The sequence below is a fragment of the Notamacropus eugenii genome, chromosome 6 (assembly GCF_028372415.1).
Source record: "Notamacropus eugenii isolate mMacEug1 chromosome 6, mMacEug1.pri_v2, whole genome shotgun sequence".
NCBI lineage: Eukaryota > Metazoa > Chordata > Mammalia > Diprotodontia > Macropodidae > Notamacropus > Notamacropus eugenii.
This window is the reverse complement of record NC_092877.1, coordinates 252,259,963-252,274,811: the sequence shown is the minus strand read 5'-3', so window position 1 is coordinate 252,274,811 and position 14,849 is coordinate 252,259,963. Positions and strand designations below refer to the sequence as shown.

At 37.3% G+C, this 14,849-nt stretch overlaps 2 pseudogenes; both read right to left on the bottom strand.

Moving 5' to 3' along the window:
- Positions 1–468: 468 nt before the first annotated feature.
- On the bottom strand, positions 469–4,217 carry LOC140512317 (echinoderm microtubule-associated protein-like 2 pseudogene; annotated as a pseudogene).
- A 7,344-nt stretch (positions 4,218–11,561) lies between these two features.
- On the bottom strand, positions 11,562–12,209 carry LOC140511328 (large ribosomal subunit protein eL19-like; annotated as a pseudogene).
- Positions 12,210–14,849: the final 2,640 nt, after the last annotated feature.

The window sequence follows — 14,849 nt, the reverse complement described above, 5'->3', positions numbered from 1 at the left end:
AAAGGGTTATAAAAATGTTCATACCCTTTGACCCAACAATATTGCTTCTAAGGCTATATCCCAAAGAGATCATAAAAATGGGAAAAAGTTTCACATAGACAAAAACATTTATAGCAACCTTCTTTGTGGTGGCCAAGAACTAGAAATAGAGGAAATGCCCATCAATTAGCAAATGGCTGAAAAAGTTGTGTTAAATGAATGTAATGGAATACTATTTTTCTATAGGAAATGATGAACAGGTGGAATTCAGAAAAAACTGGAAAGACTGTGAATCGATACTAACTGAAATGAGCAGAACCAGGAGAACATTATACATAGTTACAATCAGAGTGTACGAGGACTGTTTCTGATAGATTTAACCTTCGACAGCAAAGGAAAGACCTAAAGTATTCCTGAAGGACTCTTGATGTAAAATGCCATCCATATCCAGAGAAATAACTATAGAATCAAAATGCAGAATGAAGCAGACTATGCAGGACCTTGTAGCTTCAACATTGAAAGACTGGAGGGCTCAGAAGGTGATATTCTGTAAAGCAAAAGAGCTTGGGTTATAACCAAGAATCAACTACCCAGCAATACAGAGCATACTTTTTCAAGGAGTAGATGGACATTCCATGAAACAGGGGACTTCGAGACTTTCCTGATGAAAAGACCAGATATCAATGGAAAATTTGGCCTTCAATTAGAAGACTCAAGAGAGGCCTAAGAAGGTAAAGAGAAAAGAGGAAAGCAAAACATACTATTCACTAAGGAAAAAAACTGTTTACATCTGTACAAGGAAAGATGATACTTACAACTATTAAGAATTATATCTTTATTACAAAATATACAATGGAAATATATAATCAGATGCAGTATATTTAAGTTGATTTTGATGTGATGGTAAACTTATATGCTGTAAAAGATTGCAATGGAAGAAGAGAAAAGGAGTGGCAGAAAAGGACAAATTAAACCACATGAAGAGGTAGAAAGGCATATTACAGTAGAGGGAAAGAAGAGAGGGAGATGAACATTGTTTGAACTTTACTCTCATCAGATTTGGCTGAAGGAGATGAATAACATATTCAGGTATAGAAATCTAACTTGCCATTTAGGCAGTTGGGGGGAGGGGAAGAAAAGGTAAGGAAAGAAAGAATGGAGGGAAGAAGTAGTAAGGGAAAAGAGAAAAAAAAGAAAGGGGGACTGATGGGAAGCAAGACTGAGGGAGGCTGTGGTGAAAAACCAGTCTCAAGTGAGGAAGGAAAAGGAGAAAGACAAGCATAAACAGGTAGGGGAAAAGTAAGGAGAGAAAGACATAGGTATCAATCATAACTATGAATGCGAATGGGATGAACACTTCCAATAAAATGGAAACAGCAGAATGGACTAAAAATCACAGTCCTACAATATTTTGTTTACAAGCAATACATTTGAAACAGAGAGATACACATAGCATAAAGGTAAATGGCTGGAGTAAAATATATTTTGTTTCAAATGAAGTAACCAAAAGCCAACATAGCAATCCTGATCTCAGACAAACCAAAAATAGATGTAATTAAAAGAAATAAGGAAGGAAACTATATCCTGCTAAAAGTCACATCAACAATGAAGCAATATCATTAATAAGCATATGTGCACCAAGTGGTATAACATAAAAATTCTTAGAGGAGATGTTAGAGGAATTACAGGAAGAAATTGACAACAAAACTATACTACTGGTGGAATTTTAACTCCCCCTCTCTCAGTTTGACAAAGCTAACCTCAAAATAAACAAGAAAGAAATTAAGAAAGTGAATAGAATATTAGAAAAGTTAGATATGGTAGACCTTTGGAGAAAATTAAAAGGGTTAGAAGGAAGATTTCTTTTTCTCAGCAGTATATGGCACCTACACAAAAATTGACCATATACTAGGAAATAAAAATCTTACAATCCAGTGCAGAAGGCACAAATAGTCAATGCATCCTTTTCAGATCATAAGGCAATATTTTTTTTTCCCTCAGTTCACAGACTTTTAGTTCTGGATGATTCAAAAGAATGAACTTAAAAAAATCCCTAAACTAATGTGCCCTTCCTCCCAGTAGCAGTGAGACCTGTCTCCTCCCCCTGCCCCCTTCCCAAACTGGGGAATTATAGAGACCTTTGCTTGACTGGCTGTCTCTTGTTCACCCACTTATAACTCTCTTTCATATAAATATATATATACATATATATGTATATATATATACATATATATGTATATATATATATACATATATATGTATATATATATACATATATATGTATATATATATACATATATATGTGTATATATATATATATGTATACATATATATATATATATATATACATATATATGTATATATATATATACATATATATGTATATACATATACATATATATGTGTATATATATATATATATATGTATATATATATATATATATATATATATATATATATATATATATATATATATATATATATATATATATATATGCAGCAACCTCTCATGGGAACAGGCCACAGCATTGATGTCAGTACTATCAACTCCCTCAGACTAGATCCCAAACTCGCCAAATTCCAGGACTCAGGTGGGTGTTGCCCACTCCACATTCCTCACCATATCTGTGTTAATGATTTGCTTACCAGTAGCTGGATCCCAGTACAAGATCTCACAGTACCCTGAGTTGGTGGCAAAGGAGGAGTTGTCCTTGGCCCAGTCCAGATGTGTTATAAAGCTGGAGTGACCTGAGCATTTCCCTAGTCAACTGACTTTCCAGCCTCGCTCCCTCACACTGTACACATACACTAGATTGTCATAGGAGCCCACTGCCAAGAATGCCCCATCTGGGGAAAAGCTGACCACAGAGATCTGCTCATTTCCATCCGTATGAATGGCTACAAGGTCATGGGTCTCAGTATCCAGAAGAAGCTACCTGCCAGTGACTGTACCCACAGCCAGAATAGAACCATTGGGATGGAAGCCAGCAGAGCTGGCAGAATCCTCCATGATCTTGCTCCATATAGACTGGTGGGAATCCATGCTCCACAAGTGTCCTGGCTCGTCCTGACCACACGTGATGAATGACCTTGACTGGAGTGTGCAGCCAGACCCCACAGCTCCTCAATGTGGCCCTGGACCAGGGCAGAGAAACCCGTGTGGACTGAACCCTAAAGGATGGAGCTGAGGGTCGTGCCCACAAACAGCTCATGTCCCCGGCCTTCTGCTACCGTGCGCCCTGGCCCAAGGGCCTCAGGAACCTCAACCTCCTGCAGCTGGCTATAGTCCCAGCCCCAGAGCAACACACACTGGTGTCAGCCGCCCCCGGACACCAGTGTCCCATCTGGCAGGATGCACAGGCCGAAGACACCGCCCTCGGGCCCCTGACACCGTGTGGCTGATGTGAGTCCCTCCTTTGCCCCAGATATAAATGTTTCCACTGGAATCTCCAGTGACCACGTCACCACCCTCGGTGAAAGCCACACTCAGCACATACTTGGGCTTCTCACGTTTCTCAAAGATCCCTTGTTTCTTGCTCAGACTTCCTCCGTCAAGGTTCCAGAAATAGATGTGGGATTTCCCACAAGTGATGATCAGATTAGGTTCAGTGGGATAGAAGGTGGCTACCAGAACAGCCTCATTGGGACACGACTTCAGTGACTTCTTGATCCAGTCCCAGACAGACAGCACATGGTCACTGGATTCATCCACAGCACACAGTAGGCTCTGTCCATTGGACTTAGAGAAACGCACTCAACAGACACCTTGGTCAAAAGCACCCAGGCCTAGCATGTGCAGAGTAGAGAGGGAGACTGAGTCCCAGACCCTCATGTGGGGAGGCAGAGGCTTGCTCTCTTTGGTGGTCCCAGCCACTTATCCTGTGGCGAAAGTGACCATGTCTGCCAGGCACTTGATGTCATTGGTATGGTCCAAGTAGTGGCCTTGCCTTTGTCCTTCCACGGACAAGGATGCAAAGTGCTCAATCTCCCCCGTGGGCAGCAGTTAGAGGTTGGCCCCAGCAGTCCTGACACTGGTACTGGTTGATCCAGTCCAACTTGAATCGTCTGGCAGGTAGCTCTGGGTGGGCACCCAGGCTGTAAGTGGGAGCCAGGGAATCGGGGATCAACATAGGTACTGGAATGCCCTGAAGAAACATCTTCACAGATCCCTTCTCCAGGCAGAAGATAATGTCTTTGGTCTTGCCGGGTCCGAAACTGCTCATGGCAGCAGAGGTGGTGGTAGTAGCTGCAGGGGTAAGAGAGGCAATAAAAATTACATGTAATAAATGCCCATGGATAGACAAAAGTTTAATTGGAAACTAAATTATCTAATCAGAAAGAATGAGTGGGTCAGATAAAAAAATCATAGAAACAATCAATAACTTCATTCAAGAGAGGGACAATAATGAAACAATATGCCAAAACTTAGGGGTGCAGTGAAAGCACATCTTAGGGTAATTTTTATATCTCTGAATGCTTATATGAATAAAATATAGAAAGAGGAGAGTGATGAATTGGGCATGAAACTGAAAAAAAAAACTAGAAAAAGAACAAATTGAAAATCCCCAATTAAATACGAAATTAGAAATACTGAAAACCAAAGGAGAGATTAATAAATTAACATTAAGAAAACTATTGAAATATTAAATAAAAGTAAGAGTTGGTTTTATAAAAAAGTAAAATTGATAAACCTTTGATCGATTTGACTTCAAAAAAGAAAACCAAATTACCAGTATCAAAAATGAAAAGAACGAATTCACTGCCAATGAGAGTGAATGAATGAACCTTACTCTCATTAGATTTGGCTTAAGAAGGGAATCACAAACACACTCAAATGCATATCTTACCCTGCTGGAAAATTAAGGGGGAAAGAGATGGGGAGGAGTGATATGAGGGAAAGCAGATTGAGGGAGGGAGTAGTCAGAAGCAAACACTTTTGACAAAAGACAGGCTCAAAAGAGAAATTGGAATAAGTGGGGGGTGAAACAGGATGGAGAAAAATATAGTAAATCTTTCGTAACATGGCTATTATGGAAGTGTTTTGCCCTACAAAGTAAGGGAAAAGGGAATAAGAAGGTGTGATGATAAAATACAAGGCAGACTCAGGGAACAATTAATCAGAATGCATGCCATCTTGTGGTGAGGGGAGGGGAGAGATGGAAAGAAAATTTGGAACTCAAAATCTAATGGAAATGAATATTGAAAAGTAAAAATAAATGTACATTTTTTTTCCAAAAAAATCCTTTTTTGTTGGAGTCCCAACACTGGCCAAGTTCAGATACTAGTTAGATGATAAGTAGTAGAAATAAAAAACAAAATCAAAAACAAAAAAACAGGGTGAGATTCTCCAGAAGTTGGGAGATGGAGTCAGTTAGCAAGCAGTTTAAAATTAATAAGAATCTGAGACCAGGCAGCCCAGAGAAAGCAAGAAAAGAAGCTGAGGGTTTAAATTCAGTCTTAATTAGATCTCAAAGCTAAAGTTTGTATTTTATATTTAAATTAAATCAGTGTATATGATACCAGGCAATGTGTTTAAAATTGCAAAAAATAATGGTTATTTTGCCTTTTAATGTGATCATTTCATGATTTCAGTGGATTTGTTGAAAATTAATATTAGCATAATATAAATATTTTTCAGAGGGTGTGGGGAAAATAGAGCTCTCTTAATGTGTAAATGGTTAGGGATTAAATCTCTCCAGTTTCTAAAAAGTACAGACAAGCAGGACAAAATTGGAGTGAATATGATTTGTTTTTTAAATTTGGAATACAAAAGAAAGTGGATGTAGACTAAATTTGAAAGATTGGAAAAAAGAAAAAAATGTCTTGAGCAAAAACATGAAAGGCAGAGAAAAAACTATCAGATTGACAAATATGACAGAAAAGGAAACGACAAGTGTTGACAAGATATGAAAAACTGGGGCACTAAATCAATTTTGTTGAAGTTGTGAACTAATCTGATTATTCTGTAGAGCAATTTGAAAGTATGGATAAAGGTCTATAAAATTTTTTGGCCCAGCAATACTACTACCAGAACTGTACCCCAAAGAGATTTTTAAAAAGGACATGTACATACAAAAATATTTATATCACCTTTCTTGTAGTGGCAAAGAATTGAAAAATGAAGGGAAATTCATTATTCGGAGGCTGGCTGAACAAGTTGTGACGTATGATTTTGATGGAATGCTCTTGTGATATAAGAAATGATGAGCGAGATACTTTCAGAAAAACCTAGGAAGACTCACATGAACTGATGCGAATTGAGCAGAACCAGAACATAGTACATGGTAACAGTAATATTGTACAACTGTTAATGACTGAGCTATTCCTTATCAATACAGTAATCCAAGACAATTCTGATGCTATTCTGAGGAAAAAATGCTATCCACCTCTAGAGAAAAAACAAAAAAACTCAACCCTAGTGCAATTTATGTCAGAATTTGAAGACTATACTCTTCTGGATAATAACTACCACTTCCATCAAAATGCTTAGGGTTATTGCCATTCCAGTCAGAACTTTCAGGATAAAAAAACAACCCAATCAGTCATCTCTCTTTAACTCAGAATACTATAAACTAGTGCCACTGAGCGCAGAACTCAGGTCCATACAAAATCCTACGTGGTCATCAGCATTTAGTTTTGGAGTTTAAGAAATGTGCAACCATCTGGTCAGTCCCTTAACTATTTACTTCTGAGCTCCTAGAAATATTGCTATGAAACTGAGAACTCTCAAATCTATGTAGTCTCCTAGTTAATTGTTTCCTATACAGTTCAGTATTCTTGGAACTACTGCCATTTAGCTCAGAACTCATAGACCACAACTTTCTGGGTCCTCAACATCATTCAGCTCACAATGCTTAGGATTATAGTCATTTAGCTCAGAAGCTCAAGACCATGCAACCTCCTACTCAGTCACCTCCGTATATGTCAGAATACTTAGATTTATTGTCATTTTGTTCAGAAACTCTCAAAATCATGAAAACTCCTGTGTAATCACACTGCCAGTTATCTCAGAACTATGCAGTCTTCTAGCTAGTCACCTCTATGTGGCTCTGAACTCTAAAGACCATGTAACTTACTGTGGTCACCTCCATTCTTTTAAAACTCCTCTATTACCACCATCATTTAGCTCAGAAATCCGAGGACTCTGTCCATTAGCTCAAAACTCTCAGGAACATGAAACTTAGTAAATGGTCACTAATATTTATCTCAAAACTCTTTTAGAACTTTTGCCATTCTGCTCAAATAGGACTATTGGCATTTCATTCAGAACTCTTAACACCAAGAAATATCCTGAGAGGTTATCACATAGTTCAGAACTTTTGAGACTACCAAAATTTAGTTTGGAACTCTAAAGATTATACTACCTTCTGAGTAGTCACCACTGGTTACCTTAAAGCTCAGAATCATGCAATCACCTGGCTATTCACCACCATTAAGAACAGAACTCTTCATGTTGCCATTTACCCCCCAAAACTCAGAACCATACATCTTCCTGGGTATTCTGAAAACCAATTGTTATTAGCTCAGAACCATAAACTTTCAAGTGAATCACTGACATCTGGTCCAGAATCCTTAGCATCATGCAAACCCTTGGTTAATCATTTTATTTAGTTAAGAAGTCATTACTATTTTACTGTAAATATTTTTTTTTTATTTTCAGTGTTGTACAATCACTACCATATAACTTAGATTTTTTCCCCCTCCCTCCCCCTACTTCCCCCTACTTCTCCCTTTCCTCCCCCAGAGGGCAATTTCATATAGGTCCTACACATACATTCCTATTAAATGCATTTTCACCATAGTCATGTTGCATAGAAGAATTAAAATGAATGGAGAAACCATGTAATAAACCAAAACATAATACAAAAGAAAATGATCTGCTATATTCTGCAACTGAAATCAATAGTTCTTTCTCTGGATGTGGAAGGCATTTTAACTTAGAAGACCATTGGAAATTATTTAAGTCCTTGCATTGCAGTGAGAAATTATTTAAGTCCTTGCACTGCAATGAAGTTCTAAGTCTACTAGAAAAAATCCTTGCACACTATGTTTGTTGCTGTGTACAAAGTTCTCCTGGTTCTGCTCCTTTCGCTCAGCATCAGATCATATAAGTCTTTCCAGGCCTCTCTGAAGTCTTCCTGCTCATCATTTCTTATAGTACAATAGTAGTCCATTATATTCATATACCATAATTTATTCAGTCATTCCCCAAATGATGGGCATCCCCTTGATTTCCAGTTTTTGGTCACCACAAAGAGGGCTACTATGAATATTTTTGTACATATGGGACCCTTTCCCATATTTATGATCTCTTGGGGATACAGTCCTAGAAGCAGTATTGATGGGTCAAAGGGCATGCATATTTTCATAGCTCTTTGGGCATAGCTCCAAATTGTTCTCCAGAATGGTTGGATCAGCTCACATCTCCACCAACAATGAATTAGTGTTCCAATTCTCCCACATCTTCTCCAACATTTATCATCTCCCTGTTTTGTCATGTTAGCCAATCTGATAGGTGTGATGTGGTATCTCAGAGTTGTGATTTGCACCTCTCTAATCAATAGTGATTTAGAGCATTTTTTCATATGACTATAGATATTTTTAATTTCTTCTACTGAAAATTGCCTGTTCATATCTTTTGATCATATATCAATTGAGGAATGACTTGCATTCTTGTACATTTGACACAATTCTCTCTGTGTTTTAGAAATGAAGCCTTTATCACAGTTGGAAAAATTCTTTCCCAGTTTTCTGCTTCCCTCCTAATCTTGGTTGCATTGGGTTTGTTTGTGCAAAATCTTTTCAGTTTAATGTAATCAAAATTATCCATTTTGTATTTCATAATGCTTTCTATCTCTTTTTCAGTCAAAAATTCTTCCCTTCACCATAAATCTGATAAATATACTATTCCTTGCTCCACTAATTTGTTTATAGTATCAATCTTTATACCTAGATCATGTACCAATTTGGACTTTATTCTTGTGTATGGTGTCAGGAATTTGTCTATGCCTACTTTCTGTCACATTGTTATCTAGTTTTCCCAGCAATTTTTGTCAGACAGTGATTTCTTATCCCAGAAGCTTGGGTCCTTGGGTTTATCAAACAGTAGATTGCTATATTTGTTGAGTACTGTGTCTTGAGTACCTAGCATATTCCACTGGTCTACTCTTCTATTTCTTAGCCAGTACCAAGTGGTTTTGATAATTGTTGCTTTATAGTACTATTTGAGATCTGCTACAGCTAAGCCACTTTCCTTAGCATTTCTTTTCATTAGTTTCCTTGATATTCTGGACCATTTGTTCTTCTAGATGAATTTTGATATTATTTCTTCCATCTCTAGAAAATAATTATCAGATAGTTTGATTGGTATGGTACTAAAAAAGTAAATTAATTTAGGTAGAATTGTGAATTTTATTATATTGGCTTGGTCTACCCATGAGAAGGAATGTTTTTCCACTTACTTAGATCTGACTTTATGTATGTGAAAAGTGTCTTGTAACTGTGTTCTTATAGTCCCTGAATTTGTTTTGGCAGGTAGACTCCAATACATTTTATAGTGTCTATCCTAGCTTCAAATGTGATTTCTATTTCTATCTCTTGCTGTTGGGTTTTGTTAGTAATATACAGAAATGCAGAAGATTTGTGTGGGTTTATTCTGTAACCTGCAAATTTGCCAAAGTTGTTTATTATTTCAAGTAGTTTTTTACTTGAATCTCTGGGATTCTCTAAGTATATCATCATATCATCTGCAAAGAGTGAGAAATTTTTCACCAATTCTAATTCCTTTTCTTGTCTTATTACTACATGTAACAATTCTAGCACCATATTGAGTAATAGTGGTGATAATAGACATCCTTGTTTCACCCTTGATCTTATTGGAAATTCATCTAGCTTATCTCCATTGCATATAATGCTTGATGAACGTTTTACATAGATACTGCTTATTATTTTATGGAAAGTTCCATTTATTGCTATGCTCTCCAAGGCTTTTAATAGGAATGAGTATTGTAGTTTGTCAAAAGCTTTTTCTGCATCTATTGAGATAATCATGTGATTTCTGTTAGTTTTGTTGTTGATATGATCAATAATGCTAATAGTTTTCCTAATATTGAACCAGCCCAGCATTCCTGGTAGGAATCCTACCTGATCATAATATATTATTCTCTTGTTAAATTGCTGTATTCCTTTTCCTAAAACCTTATTTAAAACGTTTGCATCTATATTCATTAGAGAAACTGCTCCATAATTTTCTTTCTCTGTTTTGGCTCTTCCTGGTTTATGTATCAAAACCTTTTTTGCATCACAAAGAGAATGTGGGAGTAATCCTTCTTCCCCAATTTTCCCAAATAATCTATATAGTATTGGAATTAACTATTCTTTAAATGTTTGATAGAATTCACTTGTAAATCCATCTGACCCTGGAGATTTTTTCCTGAGGAGTTCATTGATGGCTTATTCAATTTCTATTTCTGAGATGGGGCTATTTAAGAATTCAACTTCCTCTTCTGTTAACCTGAGAAATTTATATATATTTTTAAATAATCGTCCATCTCATTTAAATTGTCGAATTTATGTGCATAAAGTTGGGCAAAGTAATTTTTAATTCTTGTTTTAATTTCCTTCTCATTGGAGGTGAGTTCACCCCTTTCATTTTTGCTATTGGTAATTTGGTTTTCTTCTTTCTGTTTTTTAATGTATTGTTATTATTTAGCCACGAACTTGAAGTGCCATGATCCTCCTACTCAAGCAAGTACAATTTAGTTCAGAAGTCTTAGGACTACTGGCATTTAACTCAGAACTCTCAGGATCATGGAGTGTCCTCGTTAGTAACTTCTATTTAGCTCTGATCTCTTAGGATTTTTGCCATTTAGCTCAAATTTCTCCTTACCATCAGTTTCCTACTGGTCACCACAATTATCTCAGAACCATTCGTTCTCTCAAGTGTATACCACCATTAAGCTCAGAACTCTTAGAACTATTGATATACAGCTCAGAATTTTCAAAATAATGCTTTCCCATAGTTAATCAGCACATTTAATTAAAAACCCTTGAAACTTGTGTCATTTAACTGAGAACTCTTAGCACAATATAACTTCCTAGATGGTCTCACCATTTAGTTCAGAATTCTTAATACAATTTCCATGTAGTTGAAACTCATCACTATGAAACTTTCATTGAGTCACTACTGTTTATCTCAGAACTCTTGGGACTATTAACATTTTCCTTAGAACTCAGGAATTCAGGACCAAGTAAATTCCAGACATCACTCAGAACTCTTTGTACCATGAATCCTCCTACACCTTTTCTGTCACTGTCATTTAAATAGTGACTTAGAATAATTGTCATTTAACTCAAGACTGTAAAACTGCTTGATTGATTACCTGCATTTAGCATAGACTTCTTAGGATTGTTATCATTTATTTCAGACCTCTCAGGATCATGTAACTTCTTGGGTGATCACCAATGTTTAGACGAAAACCATTAGGACTACAACTATTTCTCTCTTTTTTTGATAGTCTATCAAGTTTTTTGTATAAGTCAAATAGAAGGGTACTTACTATATACGGAGGAAATAGGGAGGATCATTTCTTGGTCTCCTCCTCCTTGGACAAAGTCTTGATCTCTTTCTTAGACTGTAGATACTCTTCTCGATGCTTTCGTGGTAGTTTAGTGTTGGACAAGTAAACTTCAGCCTGGTAAGCCAAGAGCTTCTTCCAGGCCTTGCCTGCCTTCAGTTTATAAATGTGTTCCATGAGGATTTGCTTATTCTTAAGCATATTTCCCTTCACCTTCAAGGCTTTCGTACATGTGGTGTTCAATCTTTTTGAATTCATGATATCTTTGGAGCAGACATCACAGAATCCTCATTCTTCTCATCCAAGTCACTTTCTCAGGCATATGAACATTGGCAGTACCCTTTCTCCTACCAATACCCATGTGCCTGCCCTTCAATTGAGCCAGAATATTTTTCCATCATCTTGTACAGTAACAGGATTCCAGATGATAAGTCCGTCTTTGATCTGTGTTGGTGATTTCATTGGTCTCATTGGGGTCAAGCCATACCTTCTTCTTTCCACATCCACTGGAGATAACCTTCTTCTGAAGCCTGAGCATACTTATAGCTGCAGCGACAGCACAGGAAAAGAAAGGAGCAAGACTACAACTATTTCTTCCAGAACTCTCAGAAGCCTCCCTCTCAGTCAAGTGTCCATGTAATTTCCCATCTACAGATCACTGATACCCACTCCCAAAGACACCTGGACCCTTTGCCTGCTAATATCGGCATCACAATAAACATTGTGTTTTGACTGAAAGAAGGCTTGAGTGTGTGAATTCATTTCAAGCAACTCTGCCTTGTACCTTGTCATTCTCATGGTTCTTAGCAACTTTAAATCACATCATGTACACCTTGAAGAAAGTACCTAGTATGGAAAATATAAAATGTTGTTTCTTCCACTCCTAAACCATCAGTTCACCTGAGGAAGAGTCATAGGAGACTTGGGTTCCCACACTCATGGAATTAAAAATTCACATTGGTGCTAGTGATGAATATATGTAACATGGTTTGCTCCATTCCCTGGACTTCCAAAATACTCAAGACAACAAAATAAAATGTTCTACTTGCTTGGTTTTTCATCTTGCCTCTAAGTGGTTTAAGGTAACCAATTTTGGTAACTCATTAAGTGTGTCTTGGTCACTGCCCTCCAAATTAAGGTTTACCTCTTAATTGCCATTATTACCTGTAGAAACATCTTTCATTGTTACACTTTCTCCCATTAGGAGGATTGGCCTCTGCTCACAATGGAGTTCTGCTATAATAGCTTGGTTCATTCCTCCATATGGTATACCTCTTTCCAGTCAGAATATAGTTTCCATTTCCAGTTCTTTCCTGCCCCTATGACACATAAATAGGTATATATTTGGGAGATATAAAGGCAGCACAGCCCAACTTACAAGATGTGTTACAGGCAAAGAGGCCACATGAAACACAAAAATACTTCCAGAATTTCAGGAGAATTTTTGCAAACAGGATTTGAGATTCTCTGACCATAAAAGAACTTCAAAAAACCTGACAGATTGAATAATAGGAACCTTTCTTTTTGTTCAAATTAATTTCATATTGACTATAGATCCCTTCTAGTATGAATATTTGTACTCCCAATTGACCCTACAGAAGTCATATAATTCAAACCTGGGTCTGCATTTGCTGCTAAATGGATAGAAATTTTGATAAAAGAAAGTCTGTGCCTCCTGTTAAATTCAGGAGTTATCATCAATACAGAATGAATGGGAATGTCATGGACTAAAAAATATTACCTGCTTTTGGACTACTATTAACATAACCCAGAAGAGATGAAACTCTCTCAACATAGACACCCCACCAAAATCAGGTCTTGGAGACCAGAAAGGCATCTTAGAAGCATGCGTGGTGTCTGACACCACAAAAATTTGATGGAAGTTACTAAAGACAGGAATGCATGCAAATAACTATAGTACTGTCTGGTAATACCATAGAAGCAAATGTTGCTTTTAATTTATTTAGAAATCAGGGCCAGATGGCTCATGTCTAGGTTTAAAATTCCAAGGCATCAGTACAGCCTTTGAGATCAACAAATTACATTTATATTCCAGGTCTACCTCAACCTGTCAGAAGTTTCTCAGCACTAAACTTTAAACCCTGAGAGTTGGACTTCATTGACAGCAAATTTCTCTCTTAAATATGTTTTTTAGTCTCTGCTTTCAACTCTAATCCCATATTTAACACCAGCAGAAAATCAACATTCAGTATCACATCATCCTGGTTTCTACTCCAATCTCCACCTGCAATAGAAATTTCCATTACACTTTTCCTCCCTCTTTTATAGCAAGGTGGTAGTGTTGGTAATTTTTTAATCTCCATTATCAGAAAAATTAAGTAGCAAGATTTATGTCTCTGAAAAGTTGAACTCTACGTGCTCACATGGGGAGTGGTGTCAGGACCCTTAGTGGAGATAACTAAAACATTTCTAGGGAGACAATAATGGCAAGGGGGCCACAAGTGGGCATAAATCCAGTCTTAGACCAAGGCTGCACAACATAGGGCCTTTGGGCAGTCCAAGAAAAATGTAGGCTTGCCACTGTTTGTCACATGACACATGGCAATGAACTAGCATCACTGTCTCTAGGTTAACCTATCTTTAGCCTAAAGAAGTTTATAAGTTGTGCAGGTCTATCTTAGACTAACAGTCTTGGCCATCACCCTTAGTGATGAGCGTTCCTTGACCAGCCAGAAATTAAGCATTACAACATTTGTACCAGAAGCAACTGAAATCTAGGTATCATTTAAAAAACCCACTAGCTGGACCTCCAAACCACCTACTCGCCCAATAAACCCTGCAAGAGAATAAAAAGTCAATGCATTGACAGCACCTCTTTGTTTCTCACCAAAAGACAGTCTGACACTTTTGGTACATGAGAAAAAGACTCCTTGTGCATTGGTGGGAGTGACGGCTTTTTCTGCCCTTTGTGTACCTACAACTTCATTCTCCCTGCCCTCTCCCTTTGATTACTGCTGATCTAAGTGTTCATATGTACCCCAATGCACCAATGGATAGGACTACCCAGTTATTTCCACCCCTGCACTGCCCCTTCAAGGCTAATAACCAGTTGTGATCAGAATCCCAACTATCTATCTTTCCTTGCAGAATATGAACCACTGACTAGTTTAGCCAGCCCACCAAAGATGGGAAGTTTGAAAAGGGTTAAACTGACCTGGAATGGCTTTATAGTTTAAGTGCTTACATGTGTATGTGGCAAGAGTAAGCCATCTAGTAACTTCCTAGTTCTAACTATGTTTGTTAACAAGATACTAAACTTGTTTTTATTCTTCC